The sequence below is a fragment of the Pristiophorus japonicus genome, chromosome Y (genome assembly GCF_044704955.1).
Source record: "Pristiophorus japonicus isolate sPriJap1 chromosome Y, sPriJap1.hap1, whole genome shotgun sequence".
Taxonomy (NCBI): Eukaryota; Metazoa; Chordata; class Chondrichthyes; family Pristiophoridae; genus Pristiophorus; species Pristiophorus japonicus.
In genome coordinates, this window is record NC_092011.1 from 8,103,843 (window position 1) to 8,122,241 (window position 18,399).

Below are 18,399 nucleotides of genomic sequence, written 5' to 3' on the forward strand. Positions count from 1 at the left end.
GGGTAAGGATTACTGTACAGGGTCCCTGTGTATTCAGGATAAGTGTCACTGTACTGGGTCACTGTGTATTCAGGGTAAGGGTCACTGTACAGGTCCCTGTGTATTCAGGGTAAGGGTTACTGTACAGGGTCCCTGTGTATTCAGGGTAAGGGTCGCTTACAGGGTCCCTGTGTATTCAGGTTAAGTGTCACTGTACAGGTCCCTGTGTATTCAGGGTAAGGGTCACTGTACAGGCTCCCTGTGTATTCAGGGTAACGGTTATTGTACAGGATACCTGTGTATTCAGGGTAAATGTCACTGTACAGGGTCCCTGTGTATTCAGGGTAAGAGGCACTGTACAGGTCCCTGTGTATTCAGGGTAAGGGTTACTGTACAGGGTCCCTGTGTATTCAGGGTAAGTGTTACTGTACAGGGTCCCTGTGTATTCAGGGTAAGGGTCACTGTACAGGTCCCTGTGTATTCAGGGTAAGGGTTACTGTACAGGGTCCCTGTGTATTCAGGGTAAGGGTCGCTTACAGGGCCCCTGTGTATTCAGGGTAAGGGTCAGTGTACAGTTTCCCTGTGTATTCAGGGTAAGGGTTACTGTAGAGGGTCCCTGTGTATTCAGGGTAAGGGTTATTGTACAGGATCCCTGTGTATTTAGGGTAAGGTTCATTGTACAGGGTCCCTGTGTATTCAGGGCAAGGCTTACTGTACAGGCTCCCAGTGTATTCAGGGTAAGGGTTATTGTACAGGATCCCTGTGTATTCAGGGTAAGGGTTACTGTACAGGGTCGCTGTGTATTCAGGGTATGGGTCAATGTAGAGGGTCCCTGTGTATTCAGGGTAAGGGTTACTGTAGAGCCTCCCTATGTATTCAGGGTAAGAGTTACTGTACAGGGTCGCTGTGTAATCAGGGTAAGGTTCACTGTACCGGGTCCCTCTGTATTCAGGGTAAGGGTTACTGTACAGGGACCCTGTGTATTCAGGGTAAGGTTCACTGTACAGGATCCCTGTGTATTCAGCGTAAGGTTTACTGTACAGGGTCCCTGTGTATTCAGGGTAAGTCTCACTGTACAGTGTCCCTGTGTATTCAGGGTAAGGGTCACTGTACAGGTCCCTGTCTATGCAGGGTGAGGGTTAATGTACAGGGTCCCTATGAATTCAGGGTAAGAGTCACTGTACAGTGTCCCTGTGTATTCATGGTAAGGGTTACTGTACAGGGTATCTGTTTATTCAGGGTAAGGGTTATTGTACAGCATCCCTGTGTATTCAAGTTATGGGTCACTGTACAGGGTCCCTGTGTATTCAGGGTAAGGGTTATTGTACAGGATCCCTGTTTATTCATGGTAAGGGTCACTTTACAGGGTCCCTGTCTATTAAGGGTAAGGGTTACTGTACAGGGTCCCTGTGTATTCAGGGTAAGGGATACTGTAAAGTGTCCGTGTGTATTCAGGGTAAGGGTTATTGTACAGGATCCCTGTGTATTCAGGGTAAGGGTCACTGTACAGGGTCCCTGTGTATTCAGGGTAAGAGTTACTGTACAGGGTCCCTGTGCATTGAGGGTAAGGGCTATTGTACAGGATCCCTGTGTATTCAGGGTAAGGGTTAAGGTACAGGGACACTGTGTAATCAGGGTAAGGTTCACTGTACAAAATCCCTGTGTATTCAGCGTAAGGGTTACTGTACAGGGCCCCGTCTATTCAGGGTAAGTGTCACTGTACAGGGTCCCTGTGTATTAAGGGTAAGGGTCACTGTACAGGTCCCTGTGTATTCAGGGTAAGTGTTACTGTACAGGGTCCCTGTGTATTCAGGGTAAGTGTCACTGTACAGGATCCCTGTATATTCAGGGTATAGGTCAATGTACAGGGTCCCTGGGTATTCAGGGTAAGGGTTACTGTAAAGGGTCCCTGTGTATTCCGGGTAAGGGTCGCTTACAGGGTCCCTGTGTATTCAGGTTAAATGTCACTGTACAATGTCCCTGTGTATTCAGGGTAAGGGTCACTGTACAGGTCCCTGTGTATTCAGGGTAAGGGTCACTGTACAGGGTCCCTGTGTATTCAGGGTAAGGGTTATTGTACAATATCCCTGTGTATTCAGGGCAAGGGTCACTGTACAGGGTCCCTGTGTATTCAGGGTAAGGGTCACTGTACAGGGTCCCTGTGTATTCAGGGTAAGGGTTATTGTACAGGATCCCTGTGTATTCAGGGTAAGTGTTACTTTAAAGGGTCCCTGTGTATTCAGGGTAAGGGTAAGTGTACAGGGTCCCTGTGTATTCAGGGTAAGGGATACTGTAGAGGGTCCCTGTGTATTCAGGGTAAGGGTTATTGTACAGGATCCCTGTGTATTCAGGGTAAGGGTCATTGTACAGGGTACCTGTGTATTCAGGGTAAGGGTTACTGAACAGGGTCCCTGTGTATTCAGCGAAAGGGTTAATGTACAGGGTCCCTGTGTATTCAGGGTAAGGGTCACTTTACTGGGTACCTGTGTATTCAGGGTTAGGGTCACTGTATATGGTCCCTGTGTATTCAGGGTAAGGGTTATTGTACAGGGTCCCTGTCTATTCAGGGTAAGGGTCACTGTACAGGGTCCCTGTGTATTCAGGGTAAGGGTTACTGTACAGTGTCCCTGTTTATTCAGGGTAAGCACACTGTACAGGGTCCCTGTTTATTCAGGGTATGGGTCACTGTACAGTGTCCCTGTGTATTCATGGTAAGGGTTACTGTACAGAGTACCTGTGTATTCAGGGTAAGGATTATTGTACAGGATCCCTGTGTATTCAGTGGAAGTGTCACCTTACAGGGTCCCTGTGTATTCAGGGTAAGGGTCACTGTACACGTCCCTGTGTATTCAGGGTAAGGGTTACTGTACAGGGTCCCTGTGTATTCAGGGTAAGGGTCGCTTACAGGGTACCTGTGTATTCAGGTTAAGTGTCACTGTACAGTGTCCCTGTGTATTCAGGGTATGGGTCAATGTACAGGTCGCTGTGTATTCAGGGTAAGGGTAACTGTACAGGGTCCCTGTGTATTCAGGGTAAGGGTTATTGTACAATATCACTGTGTATTCAGGGTAAGGGTCACTGTACAGGGTCCCTGTGTATTCAGGGTAAGGGTCGCTTACAGGGTACCTGTGTATTCAGGTTAAGTGTCACTGTACAGTGTCCCTGTGTATTCAGGGTATGGGTCAAAGTACAGGTCGCTGTGTATTCAGGGTAAGGGTAACTGTACAGGGTCCCTGTGTATTCAGGGTAAGGGTTATTGTACAATATCACTGTGTATTCAGGGTAAGGGTCACTGTACAGGGTCCCTGTGTATTCAGGGTAAGGGTTATTGTACAGGATCCCTGTGTATTCAGGGTAAGTGTTACTGTAAAGGGTCCCTGTTTATTCAGGGTAAGGGTCAGTGTACAGGGTCCCTGTGTATTCAGGGTAAGGGTTACTGTAGAGGGTCCCTGTGTATTCAGGGTAAGGGTTATTGTACAGGATCCCTGTGTATTCAGGGTAAGGTTCATCGTACAGGCTCCCTATGTATTCAGGGTAAGAGTTACTGTACAGCTTCCCTGTGTATTCTGGGTAAGGTTTACTGTACAGGGTCCCTGTGTATTCAGGGTAAGGATCACTGTACAGCGTCCCACTGTATTCAGGGTAAGGGTTACTGTACAGGGACCCTGTGTATTCAGGATAAGGGTCACTGTAGAGGATTTCTGTGTATTCAGCGTAAGGGTTACTGTACAGGGTCCCTGTGTATTCAGGGTAAGTCTCACTGTAGAGGGTCCCTTGTATTCAGGGTAAGTGTCACTGTACAGGTCCCTGTGTATGCAGGGTGAGGGTTACTGTACAGGGTCCCTGTATATTCAGGGTAAGAGTCACTGTACAGTGTCCCTGTGTATTCATGGTAAGGGTTACTGTACAGGGTCCCTGTGTATTCAGGGTAAGGGTTATTGTACAGGATCCCTGTGTATTCAAGTTAAGGGTCACTGTAAAGTGTCCCTGTGTATTCAGGGTAAGGGTTATTGTACAGGATCCCTGTTTATTCAGGGTAAGGGTCACTGTACATGGTCCCTGTCTATTCAGGGTAAGGGTTACTGTACAGGGTCCCTGTGTATTCAGGGTAAGGGCTATTGTACAGGATCCCTGTATATTCAGGGTAAGGGTTAAGGTACAGGGACACTGTGTATTCAGGGTAAGGGTCACTGTACAGGATCCCTGTGTATTCAGCGTAAGGGTTACTGTACAGGGTCCCTGTGTATTCAGGGTAAGTGTCACTGTACAGGTTCACTGTGTATTCAGGGTAAGGGTCACTGTACAGGTCCCTGTGGATTCAGGGCAAGGGTTACTGTACAGGGTCCCTGTGTATTTAGGGTAAGTGTCTTTGTACAGGGTCCCTGTGTATTCAGGATAAGGGTCACTGTACAGGTTGCTGTGTATTCAGGTTAAGGGTTACTGTACAGGGTCCCTGTGTACTCCGGGTAAGGGTCGCTTACAGGGTCCCTGTGTATTCAGGTTAAGTGTCACTGTACAGTGTCCCTGTGTTTTCCGGGTAAGGGTCAATGTACAGGTCCCTGTGAATTCAGGGTAATGGTCACTGTACAGGGCCCCTGTGTATTCAGGGTAAGGGTTATTGTACAATATCGCTGTGTATTCAGGGCAAGGGTCACTGTACAGGGTCCCTGTGTATTCAGGGTAAGGATTGTTGTACAGGGTCCCTGTGTATTCAGGGTAAGGGTTATTGTACAGGATCGCTGTGTAATCAGGGTAAGGGTCACTGTACAGTGTACCTGTGTATTCAGGATTAGGGTCACTGTACAGTGTCCCTGTGTATTCAGGGAAAGGGTTACTGTACAGGGTCCCTGTGTATTCAGGGTAAGGGTCACTTTACTGAGTACCTGTGTATTCAGGGTCAGGGTCACTGTACAGGGTACCTGTGTATTAAGTGTAAGGGTTACTCTACATGGTCCCTGTGTATTCAGGGTAAGGGTCACTGTACAGGGTCCCTGTTAATTCAGGGTAAGGGTTAATATACAGTGTCCCTGTTTATTCAGGGTAAGGATCACTGTACAGGGTCCCTGTGTATTCAGGGTAAGGGTTACTGTACAGGGTCCCTGTGTATTCAGGGTAAGGGTTACTGTACAGGGTCCCTCTATATTCAGGGTATGGGTCACTGTAGAGTTTCCCTGTGTATTCATGGTAAGGGTTACTGTACAGGGTTCCTGTGTATTCAGGGTAAGGGTTATTTTACAGGATCTCTGTGTATTCAGGGTAAGGGTCACTGTACAGGGTCCCAGTCTATTCAGGGTAAGGGTTATTGTACAGGATCCCTGTGTATTCAGGGTAAGGGTCACTGTACAGGGTCTCTGTGTATTCAGGGTAAGGGTTATTGTACAGGATCCCTGTGTATTCAGGGTAAGGGTCACTGTATAGGGTCCCTGTGTATTCAGGGTAAGGGTTACTGTACAGGGTCCCTGTGTATTCAGGCTAAGGGTTACTGTAAAGGGTCCCTGTGTATTCAGGGTAACGGTTACTGTACAGGGTCTATGTGTATTCAGGGTAAGGGTTACTGTACAGGGTCCCTGTGTATTCAGGGTAAGGGTTACTGTAAACTGTCCTTGTGTATTCAGGGTAAGGGTTATTGTACTGGATCCCTGTGTATTCAGGGTAAGGGCTATTGTACAGGATCCCTGTGTATTCAGGGTAAGGTTTATGGTACAGGGACCCTGTGTATTCAGGCTAAGGGTCACTGTACAGGGTCCCTGTATATTCAGGGTAAGTGTCACTGTACAGGGTCCCTGTGTATTCAGGGTAAGAGTCAATGTACAGGTCCCTGTTTATTCAGGGTAAGGGTTACTGTACAGGGTCCCTGTGTATTCAGGGTAAGTGTCACTATACAGGGTCCCTGTGTATTCAGGATAAGGATTACTGTACAGGGTCCCTGTGTATTCCGGGTAAGGTTCGCTTACAGGGTCCCTGTGTATTCAGGTTAAGTGTCACTATACAGTGTCCCTGTGTATTCAGGTAAGGGTCAATGTACAGTTCCCTGTGTATTCAGGGTAAGGGTAACTGTACAGGGTCCCTGTGTATTTAGGGTAAGGGTTATTGTACTGGATCCCTGTGTATTCAGGGTAAGGGTCACTGTACAGATTACCTGTGTATTCAGGGTAAGGGTCAGTGTACAGGGTCCATGTGTATTCACGGTAAGGGTTACTGTATAGGGTCCCTGTATATTCAGGGTAAGGGTTCTTGTACAGGATCACTGAGTATTCAGGGTAAGGATCATTGTACAGGGTCCCTGTATATTCAGGGTAAGGGTTACTGTACAGGGACCCTGTGTATTCAGGGTAAGGGTTATTGTACTGGATCCCTGTGTATTCAGGGTAAGGGTCACTGTACAGGTTACCTGTGTATTCAGGGTTAGGGTCAGTGTACAGGGTCCCTGTGTATTCAGGGAAAGGATTACTGTACAGCGTCCCTGTGTATTCAGGGTAAGGGTCACTTTACTGGGTACCTGTGTATTCAGGGTTAGGTTCACTGTACAGGGTCCCTGTGTATTCAGGGTAAGGGTTACTGTACAGGGTCCCTGTTTATTCAGGGTATGGGTCAATGTACAGAGTCTCTGTGTATTCAGGGTAAGGGTTACTGTACAGGGTCCCTGTGTATTCAGGATAAGGGTCACTGTACAGGGTCCCTGTGTATTCAGGGTAAGGGCTATTGTACACGATCCCTGTGTATTCAGGGTAAGGGTCACTGTACAGGGTCTCTGTGTATTCAGGGTAAGGGTTATTGTACAGGATCCCTGTGTATTCAGGTTAAGGGTCACTGTACAGGGTCCCTGTGTATTCAAGGTAAGGGTTACTGTACAGGGTCCCTGTGTATTCAGGGTAAGGGTTACTGTTAACGGTCCCTGTGTATTCAGGCTAAGGGTTACTGTACAGGGTCCCTGTGTATTCAGGGTAAGGGTTACTGTACAGGGTACCTGTGTATTCAGGGTAAGGGTTATTGTACAGCATCCCTGTGTATTCAGGGTTAGGGTCACTTTACAGGGTCCCTGTGTATTCACGGTAAGCTTATTGTACAGGATCCCTGTGTATTCAGGGTAAGGGTTAATGTACAGGGTCCCTGTCTATTCAGGGTAAGGGTTACTGTAAAGGGCCCCTGTGTATTCAGGGTAAGGGCTATTGTACAGGATCCCTATGTATTCAGGGTAAGGGTTATGTTACAGGGACGCTGTGTATTCAGGGTAAGGGTCACTGTAGAGGATCCCTGTGTATTCAGCGTAAGGGGTACTGTACTGGGTCCCTGTGTATTCAGGGTAAGTGTCACTGTACAGGGTCCCTGTGTATTCAGGGTAAGGATCACTGTACTGGTTCCTGTGTATTCAGGGTAAGGGTTACTGTATAGGGTCCCTGTATATTCAGGGTAAGGGTTCTTGTACAGGATCACTGAGTATTCAGGGTAAGGATCATTGTACAGGGTCCCTGTATATTCAGGGTAAGGGTTACTGTACAGGGACCCTGTGTATTCAGGGTAAGGGTTATTGTACTGGATCCCTGTGTATTCAGGGTAAGGGTCACTGTACAGGTTACCTGTGTATTCAGGGTTAGGGTCAGTGTACAGGGTCCCTGTGTATTCAGGGAAAGGATTACTGTACAGCGTCCCTGTGTATTCAGGGTAAGGGTCACTTTACTGGGTACCTGTGTATTCAGGGTTAGGTTCACTGTACAGGGTCCCTGTTTATTCAGGGTAAGGGTTACTGTACAGGGTCCCTGTTTATTCAGGGTATGGGTCAATGTACAGAGTCTCTGTGTATTCAGGGTAAGGGTTACTGTACAGGGTCCCTGTGTATTCAGGATAAGGGTCACTGTACAGGGTCCCTGTGTATTCAGGGTAAGGGCTATTGTACACGATCCCTGTGTATTCAGGGTAAGGGTCACTGTACAGGGTCTCTGTGTATTCAGGGTAAGGGTTATTGTACAGGATCCCTGTGTATTCAGGTTAAGGGTCACTGTACAGGGTCCCTGTGTATTCAAGGTAAGGGTTACTGTACAGGGTCCCTGTGTATTCAGGGTAAGGGTTACTGTTAACGGTCCCTGTGTATTCAGGCTAAGGGTTACTGTACAGGGTCCCTGTGTATTCAGGGTAAGGGTTACTGTACAGGGTACCTGTGTATTCAGGGTAAGGGTTATTGTACAGCATCCCTGTGTATTCAGGGTTAGGGTCACTTTACAGGGTCCCTGTGTATTCACGGTAAGCTTATTGTACAGGATCCCTGTGTATTCAGGGTAAGGGTTAATGTACAGGGTCCCTGTCTATTCAGGGTAAGGGTTACTGTAAAGGGCCCCTGTGTATTCAGGGTAAGGGCTATTGTACAGGATCCCTATGTATTCAGGGTAAGGGTTATGTTACAGGGACGCTGTGTATTCAGGGTAAGGGTCACTGTAGAGGATCCCTGTGTATTCAGCGTAAGGGGTACTGTACTGGGTCCCTGTGTATTCAGGGTAAGTGTCACTGTACAGGGTCCCTGTGTATTCAGGGTAAGGATCACTGTACTGGTTCCTGTGTATTCAGGGTAAGGTTTACTGTACAGGGTCCCTGTGTATTCACGTTAAGTGTCACTGTAAAGGGTCCCTGTGTATTCAGGGTAAGGGTCACTGTACAGGTCCCTGTGTATTCAGGGTAAGGGTTAATGTACAGGTTCCCTGTGATTTCAGGGTAAGGGTCGCTTACAGGGTCCCTGTGTATTCAGGTTAAGTGTCACTGTACAGTGTCCCTGTGTATTCAGGGTAAGGGTCACTGAACAGTTCCCTCTGTATTCAGGGAAAGGATCACTGTACAGGGTCGCTGTGTATTCAGGGTAAGGGTCACTGTACAGGGTACCTGTGTATTCAGGGTTAGGGTCACTGTACAGGGTCTCAGTGTATTCAGGAAAGGGTAACTGTAGAGTGTCCCTGTGTATTCAGGGTAAGGGTCACTTTACTGGGTAACTGTGTATTAAGGGTAAGGGCTATTGTACACGATCCCTGTGTATTCAGGATAAGGGTCACTGTGCATGGTCTCTGTGTATTCAGGGTAAGGGTTATTGTACAGGATCCCTGTGTATTCAGGTTAAGGGTCACTGTACAGGGTCCCTGTTTATTCAGGCTAAGGGTTACTGTAAAGGGTCCCTGTGTATTCAGTGTAAGGGTTACTGTAAAGGGTCCCTGTGTATTCAGGGTAAGGGTTACTGTACAGGGTCCCTGTGTATTCAGGATAAGGGTTACTGTACAGGGTACCTGTGTATTCAGGGTAAGGGTTATTGTACAGGATCCCTGTGTATTCAGGTTAAGTATCACTGTACAGTGTCCCTGTGTATTCAGGGTAACGGTCACTGTACAGGTCCCTGTGTATTCAGGGTAAGGTCACTGTAGAGGGTCCCTGTGTATTCAGGGTAAGGGTCAATGTACAGGGTCCCTGTGTATTCAGGGTAAGGGTTACTGTACATGGTCCCTGTGTATTCAGGGTAAGGGTTATTGCACAGGATCCCTGTGTATTCAGGGTAAGGGTTACTGTAAAGGGTCCCAGTGTATTCAGGGTAAGGGTCAGTGTACAGGGTCCCTGTGTATTCAGGGTAAGGGTTAATGTACAGGGTCCCTGTGTATTCAGGGTAAGGGTTATTGTACAGGATCCCTGTGTATTCAGGGTAAGGGTCACTGTACAGGGTCCCTCTGTATTCAGGGTAAGGGTTACTGTACAGGGTCCCTGATTATTCAGGGTAAGGGTTATTGTACAGGATCCCAGTGTATTCAGGTTAAGGGTTACTGTACAGGGTCCCTGTGTATTCAGGGTAAGGGTCAGTGTAGATGGTCCCTGTGTATTTAGGGTAAGTGTCATTGTACAGGGTCCCTGTGTATTCAGGATAAGGGTCACTGTACAGGTTGCTGTGTATTCAGGGTAAGGATTACTGTACAGGGCCCCTGTGTATTCCGGGTAAGGGTCGCTTACAGGGTCCCTGTGTATTCAGGTTAAGTGTCACTGTACAGTGTCCCTGTGTTTTCCGGGTAAGGGTCACTGTACAGGTCCCTGTGAATTCAGGGTAAGGGTCACTGTACAGGGCCCCTGTGTATTCAGGGTAAGGGTTATTATACAATATCGCTGTGTATTCAGGGCAAGGGTCACTGTACAGGGTCCCTGTATATTCAGGGTAAGGGTTATTGTAAAGGATCCCTGTGTATTCATGGTAAGGCTTACTGTAAAGGGTCCCTGTGTATTCAGGGTAAGGGTCAGTGTACAGGGTCCCTCTGTATTCAGGGTAAGGTTTACTGTAGAGGGTCTCTGTGTATTCAGGGTAAGCGTTAATGTACAGGATCCCTGTGTATTCAGGGTAAGGGTCATTGTACAGGATCCCTGTGTATTCAGGGTAAGGATTACTGTACAGGGTCCCTGTGTATTCAGGGTAAGGGTTATTGTACAGGATCCCTGTGTAATCAGGGTAAGGGTCACTGTACAGGGTACCTGTGTATTCAGGATTAGGGTCAGTGTACAGGGTCCCTGTGTATTGAGGGAAAGGGTTACTGTACAGGGTCCCTGTGTATTCAGGGTAAGGGTCACTTTACTGAGTACCTGTGTATTCAGGGTCAGGGTCACTGTACAGGGTACCTGTGTATTCAGTGTAAGGGTTACTCTACATGGTCCCTGTCTATTCAGGGTAAGGGTCACTGTACAGGGCCCCTGTTAATTCAGGGTAAGGGTTAATATACAGTGTCCCTGTTTATTCAGAGTAAGGATCACTGTACAGGGTCCCTGTGTATTCAGGGTAAGGGTTACTGTACAGGGTCCCTGTGTATTCAGGGTAAGGGTTACTGTACAGGGTCCCTCTATATTCAGGGTATGGGTCACTGTAGAGTTTCCCTGTGTATTCATGGTAAGGCTTACTGTACAGGGTTCCTGTGTATTCAGGGTAAGGGTTATTTTACAGGATCTCTGTGTATTCAGGGTAAGGGTCACTGTACAGGGTCCCAGTCTATTCAGGGTAAGGGTTATTGTACAGGATCCCTGTGTATTCAGGGTAAGGGTCACTGTACAGGGTCTCTGTGTATTCAGGGTAAGGGTTATTGTACAGGATCCCTGTGTATTCAGGGTAAGGGTCACTGTATAGGGTCCCTGTATATTCAGGGTAGGGGTTACTGAACAGGGTCCCTGTGTATTCAGGCTAAGGGTTACTGTAAAGATTCCCTGTGTATTCAGGGTAAGGGTTACTGTACAGGGTCTATGTGTTTTCAGGGTAAGGGTTAATGTACAGGATCCCTGTGAATTCAGGGTAAGGGTTACTGTAAACTGTCCTTGTGTATTCAGGTTAAGGGTTATTGTACTGGATCCCTGTGTATTCAGTGTAAGGGTCACTGTACAGGGTCCCTGTGTATTCAGGGTAAGGGTTACTGTACAGGGTCCCTGTGTATTCAGGGTAAGGGCAATTGTACAGGATCCCTGTGTATTCAGGGTAAGGGTTATGGTACAGGGACCCTGTGTATTCAGGCTAAGGGTCACTATACAGGATCCCTGTGTATTCAGTGTAAGTGTCACTGTACAGGGTCCCTGTGTATTCAGGGTAAGGGTCAATGTACAGGTCCCTGTTTATTCAGGGTAAGGGTTACTGTACAGGGTCCCTGTGTATTCAGGGTAAGTGTAACTATACAGGGTTCCTGTGTATTCAGGGTAAGGATTACTGTACAGGGTCCCTGTGTATTCCGGGTAAGGTTCGCTTACAGGGTCCCTGTGTATTCAGGGTAAGGGTTACTGTAAAGTGTCCGTGTGTATTCAGGGTAAGGGTTGTTGTACAGGATCCCTGTGTATTCAGGGTAAGGGTCACTGTACAGGGTCCCTGTGTATTCAGGGTAAGGGTTACTGTACAGGGTCCCTGTGCATTGAGGGTAAGGGCTATTGTACAGGATCCCTGTGTATTCAGGGTAAGGGTTAAGGTACAGGGACACTGTGTAATCAGGGTAAGGTTCACTGTACAGGATCCCTGTGTATTCAGCGTAAGGGTTACTGTACAGGGCCCCGTCTATTCAGGGTAAGTGTCACTGTACAGGGTCCCTGTGTATTAAGGGTAAGGGTCACTGTACAGGTCCCTGTGTATTCAGGGTAAGTGTTACTGTACAGGGTCCCTGTGTATTCAGGGTAAGTGTCACTGTACAGGATCCCTGTATATTCAGGGTATAGGTCAATGTACAGGGTCCCTGGGTATTCATGGTAAGGGTTACTGTAAAGGGTCCCTGTGTATTCCGGGTAAGGGTCGCTTACAGGGTCCCTGTGTATTCAGGTTAAATGTCACTGTACAATGTCCCTGTGTATTCAGGGTAAGGGTCACTGTACAGGTCCCTGTGTATTCAGGGTAAGGGTCACTGTACAGGGTCCCTGTGTATTCAGGGTAAGGGTTATTGTACAATATCCCTGTGTATTCAGGGCAAGGGTCACTGTACAGGGTCCCTGTGTATTCAGGGTAAGGGTCACTGTACAGGGTCCCTGTGTATTCAGGGTAAGGGTTATTGTACAGGATCCCTGTGTATTCAGGGTAAGTGTTACTGTAAAGGGTGCTGTGTATTCAGGGTAAGGGTAAGTGTACAGGGTCCCTGTGTATTCAGGGTAAGGGATACTGTAGAGGGTCCCTGTGTATTCAGGGTAAGGGTTATTGTACAGGATCCCTGTGTATTCAGGGTAAGGGTCATTGTACAGGGTACCTGTGTATTCAGGGTAAGGGTTACTGAACAGGGTCCCTGTGTATTCAGCGAAAGGGTTAATGTACAGGGTCCCTGTGTATTCAGGGTAAGGGTCACTTTACTGGGTACCTGTGTATTCAGGGTTAGGGTCACTGTATATGGTCCCTGTGTATTCAGGGTAAGGGTTATTGTACAGGGTCCCTGTCTATTCAGGGTAAGGGTCACTGTACAGGGTCCCTGTGTATTCAGGGTAAGGGTTACTGTACAGTGTCCCTGTTTATTCAGGGTAAGCACACTGTACAGGGTCCCTGTTTATTCAGGGTATGGGTCACTGTACAGTGTCCCTGTGTATTCATGGTAAGGGTTACTGTACAGAGTACCTGTGTATTCAGGGTAAGGATTATTGTACAGGATCCCTGTGTATTCAGTGGAAGTGTCACCTTACAGGGTCCCTGTGTATTCAGGGTAAGGGTCACTGTACACGTCCCTGTGTATTCAGGGTAAGGGTTACTGTACAGGGTCCCTGTGTATTCAGGGTAAGGGTCGCTTACAGGGTACCTGTGTATTCAGGTTAAAATGTCACTGTACAGTGTCCCTGTGTATTCAGGGTATGGGTCAATGTACAGGTCGCTGTGTATTCAGGGTAAGGGTAACTGTACAGGGTCCCTGTGTATTCAGGGTAAGGGTTATTGTACAATATCACTGTGTATTCAGGGTAAGGGTCACTGTACAGGGTCCCTGTGTATTCAGGGTAAGGGTCGCTTACAGGGTACCTGTGTATTCAGGGTAAGGATTACTGTACAGGGTCCCTGTGTATTCAGGATAAGTGTCACTGTACTGGGTCACTGTGTATTCAGGGTAAGGGTCACTGTACAGGTCCCTGTGTATTCAGGGTAAGGGTTACTGTACAGGGTCCCTGTGTATTCAGGGTAAGGGTCGCTTACAGGGTCCCTGTGTATTCAGGTTAAGTGTCACTGTACAGGTCCCTGTGTATTCAGGGTAAGGGTCACTGTACAGGCTCCCTGTGTATTCAGGGTAACGGTTATTGTACAGGATACCTGTGTATTCAGGGTAAATGTCACTGTACAGGGTCCCTGTGTATTCAGGGTAAGAGGCACTGTACAGGTCCCTGTGTATTCAGGGTAAGGGTTACTGTACAGGGTCCCTGTGTATTCAGGGTAAGTGTTACTGTACAGGGTCCCTGTGTATTCAGGGTAAGGGTCACTGTACAGGTCCCTGTGTATTCAGGGTAAGGGTTACTGTACAGGGTCCCTGTGTATTCAGGGTAAGGGTCGCTTACAGGGCCCCTGTGTATTCAGGGTAAGGGTCAGTGTACAGTTTCCCTGTGTATTCAGGGTAAGGGTTACTGTAGAGGGTCCCTGTGTATTCAGGGTAAGGGTTATTGTACAGGATCCCTGTGTATTTAGGGTAAGGTTCATTGTACAGGGTCCCTGTGTATTCAGGGCAAGGCTTACTGTACAGGCTCCCAGTGTATTCAGGGTAAGGGTTATTGTACAGGATCCCTGTGTATTCAGGGTAAGGGTTACTGTACAGGGTCGCTGTGTATTCAGGGTATGGGTCAATGTAGAGGGTCCCTGTGTATTCAGGGTAAGGGTTACTGTAGAGGCTCCCTATGTATTCAGGGTAAGAGTTACTGTACAGGGTCGCTGTGTAATCAGGGTAAGGTTCACTGTACCGGGTCCCTCTGTATTCAGGGTAAGGGTTACTGTACAGGGACCCTGTGTATTCAGGGTAAGGTTCACTGTACAGGATCCCTGTGTATTCAGCGTAAGGTTTACTGTACAGGGTCCCTGTGTATTCAGGGTAAGTCTCACTGTACAGTGTCCCTGTGTATTCAGGGTAAGGGTCACTGTACAGGTCCCTGTCTATGCAGGGTGAGGGTTAATGTACAGGGTCCCTATGAATTCAGGGTAAGAGTCACTGTACAGTGTCCCTGTGTATTCATGGTAAGGGTTACTGTACAGGGTATCTGTTTATTCAGGGTAAGGGTTATTGTACAGCATCCCTGTGTATTCAAGTTATGGGTCACTGTACAGGGTCCCTGTGTATTCAGGGTAAGGGTTATTGTACAGGATCCCTGTTTATTCATGGTAAGGGTCACTTTACAGGGTCCCTGTCTATTAAGGGTAAGGGTTACTGTACAGGGTCCCTGTGTATTCAGGGTAAGGGTTACTGTAAAGTGTCCGTGTGTATTCAGGGTAAGGGTTATTGTACAGGATCCCTGTGTATTCAGGGTAAGGGTCACTGTACAGGGTTCCTGTGTATTCAGGGTAAGGGTTACTGTACAGGGTCCCTGTGCATTGAGGGTAAGGGCTATTGTACAGGATCCCTGTGTATTCAGGGTAAGGGTTAAGGTACAGGGACACTGTGTAATCAGGGTAAGGTTCACTGTACAGGATCCCTGTGTATTCAGCGTAAGGGTTACTGTACAGGGCCCCGTCTATTCAGGGTAAGTGTCACTGTACAGGGTCCCTGTGTATTAAGGGTAAGGGTCACTGTACAGGTCCCTGTGTATTCAGGGTAAGTGTTACTGTACAGGGTCCCTGTGTATTCAGGGTAAGGGTTATTGTACAATATCACTGTGTATTCAAGTTATGGGTCACTGTACAGGGTCCCTGTGTATTCAGGGTAAGGGTTATTGTACAGGATCCCTGTTTATTCATGGTAAGGGTCACTTTACAGGGTCCCTGTCTATTAAGGGTAAGGGTTACTGTACAGGGTCCCTGTGTATTCAGGGTAAGGGTTACTGTAAAGTGTCCGTGTGTATTCAGGGTAAGGGTTATTGTACAGGATCCCTGTGTATTCAGGGTAAGGGTCACTGTACAGGGTTCCTGTGTATTCAGGGTAAGGGTTACTGTACAGGGTCCCTGTGCATTGAGGGTAAGGGCTATTGTACAGGATCCCTGTGTATTCAGGGTAAGGGTTAAGGTACAGGGACACTGTGTAATCAGGGTAAGGTTCACTGTACAGGATCCCTGTGTATTCAGCGTAAGGGTTACTGTACAGGTCCCTGTCTATGCAGGGTGAGGGTTAATGTACAGGGTCCCTATGAATTCAGGGTAAGAGTCACTGTACAGTGTCCCTGTGTATTCATGGTAAGGGTTACTGTACAGGGTATCTGTTTATTCAGGGTAAGGGTTATTGTACAGCATCCCTGTGTATTCAAGTTATGGGTCACTGTACAGGGTCCCTGTGTATTCAGGGTAAGGGTTATTGTACAGGATCCCTGTTTATTCATGGTAAGGGTCACTTTACAGGGTCCCTGTCTATTAAGGGTAAGGGTTACTGTACAGGGTCCCTGTGTATTCAGGGTAAGGGTTACTGTAAAGTGTCCGTGTGTATTCAGGGTAAGGGTTATTGTACAGGATCCCTGTGTATTCAGGGTAAGGGTCACTGTACAGGGTTCCTGTGTATTCAGGGTAAGGGTTACTGTACAGGGTCCCTGTGCATTGAGGGTAAGGGCTATTGTACAGGATCCCTGTGTATTCAGGGTAAGGGTTAAGGTACAGGGACACTGTGTAATCAGGGTAAGGTTCACTGTACAGGATCCCTGTGTATTCAGCGTAAGGGTTACTGTACAGGGCCCCGTCTATTCAGGGTAAGTGTCACTGTACAGGGTCCCTGTGTATTAAGGGTAAGGGTCACTGTACAGGATCCCTGTATATTCAGGGTATAGGTCAATGTACAGGGTCCCTGGGTATTCAGGGTAAGGGTTACTGTAAAGGGTCCCTGTGTATTCCGGGTAAGGGTCGCTTACAGGGTCCCTGTGTATTCAGGTTAAATGTCACTGTACAATGTTCCTGTGTATTCAGGGTAAGGGTCACTGTACAGGTCCCTGTGTATTCAGGGTAAGGGTCACTGTACAGGGTCCCTGTGTATTCAGGGTAAGGGTTATTGTACAATATCCCTGTGTATTCAGGGCAAGGGTCACTGTACAGGGTCCCTGTGTATTCAGGGTAAGGGTCACTGTACAGGGTCCCTGTGTATTCAGGGTAAGGGTTATTGTACAGGATCCCTGTGTATTCAGGGTAAGTGTTACTTTAAAGGGTCCCTGTGTATTCAGGGTAAGGGTTATTGTACAGGATCCCTGTGTATTCAGGGTAAGTGTTACTTTAAAGGGTCCCTGTGTATTCAGGGTAAGGGTTATTGTACAGGATCCCTGTGTATTCAGGGTAAGGGTCATTGTACAGGGTACCTGTGTATTAAGGGTAAGGGTCACTGTACAGGATCCCTGTATATTCAGGGTATAGGTCAATGTACAGGGTCCCTGGGTATTCAGGGTAAGGGTTACTGTAAAGGGTCCCTGTGTATTCCGGGTAAGGGTCGCTTACAGGGTCCCTGTGTATTCAGGTTAAATGTCACTGTACAATGTTCCTGTGTATTCAGGGTAAGGGTCACTGTACAGGTCCCTGTGTATTCAGGGTAAGGGTCACTGTACAGGGTCCCTGTGTATTCAGGGTAAGGGTTATTGTACAATATCCCTGTGTATTCAGGGCAAGGGTCACTGTACAGGGTCCCTGTGTATTCAGGGTAAGGGTCACTGTACAGGGTCCCTGTGTATTCAGGGTAAGGGTTATTGTACAGGATCCCTGTGTATTCAGGGTAAGTGTTACTTTAAAGGGTCCCTGTGTATTCAGGGTAAGGGTTATTGTACAGGATCCCTGTGTATTCAGGGTAAGTGTTACTTTAAAGGGTCCCTGTGTATTCAAGTTATGGGTCACTGTACAGGGTCCCTGTGTATTCAGGGTAAGGGTTATTGTACAGGATCCCTGTTCATTCATGGTAAGGGTCACTTTACAGGGTCCCTGTCTATTAAGGGTAAGGGTTACTGTACAGGGTCCCTGTGTATTCAGGGTAAGGGTTACTGTAAAGTGTCCGTGTGTATTCAGGGTAAGGGTTATTGTACAGGATCCCTGTGTATTCAGGGTAAGGGTCACTGTACAGGGTTCCTGTGTATTCAGGGTAAGGGTTACTGTACAGGGTCCCTGTGCATTGAGGGTAAGGGCTATTGTACAGGATCCCTGTGTATTCAGGGTAAGGGTTAAGGTACAGGGACACTGTGTAATCAGGGTAAGGTTCACTGTACAGGATCCCTGTGTATTCAGCGTAAGGGTTACTGTACAGGTCCCTGTCTATGCAGGGTGAGGGTTAATGTACAGGGTCCCTATGAATTCAGGGTAAGAGTCACTGTACAGTGTCCCTGTGTATTCATGGTAAGGGTTACTGTACAGGGTATCTGTTTATTCAGGGTAAGGGTTATTGTACAGCATCCCTGTGTATTCAAGTTATGGGTCACTGTACAGGGTCCCTGTGTATTCAGGGTAAGGGTTATTGTACAGGATCCCTGTTTATTCATGGTAAGGGTCACTTTACAGGGTCCCTGTCTATTAAGGGTAAGGGTTACTGTACAGGGTCCCTGTGTATTCAGGGTAAGGGTTACTGTAAAGTGTCCGTGTGTATTCAGGGTAAGGGTTATTGTACAGGATCCCTGTGTATTCAGGGTAAGGGTCACTGTACAGGGTTCCTGTGTATTCAGGGTAAGGGTTACTGTACAGGGTCCCTGTGCATTGAGGGTAAGGGCTATTGTACAGGATCCCTGTGTATTCAGGGTAAGGGTTAAGGTACAGGGACACTGTGTAATCAGGGTAAGGTTCACTGTACAGGATCCCTGTGTATTCAGCGTAAGGGTTACTGTACAGGGCCCCGTCTATTC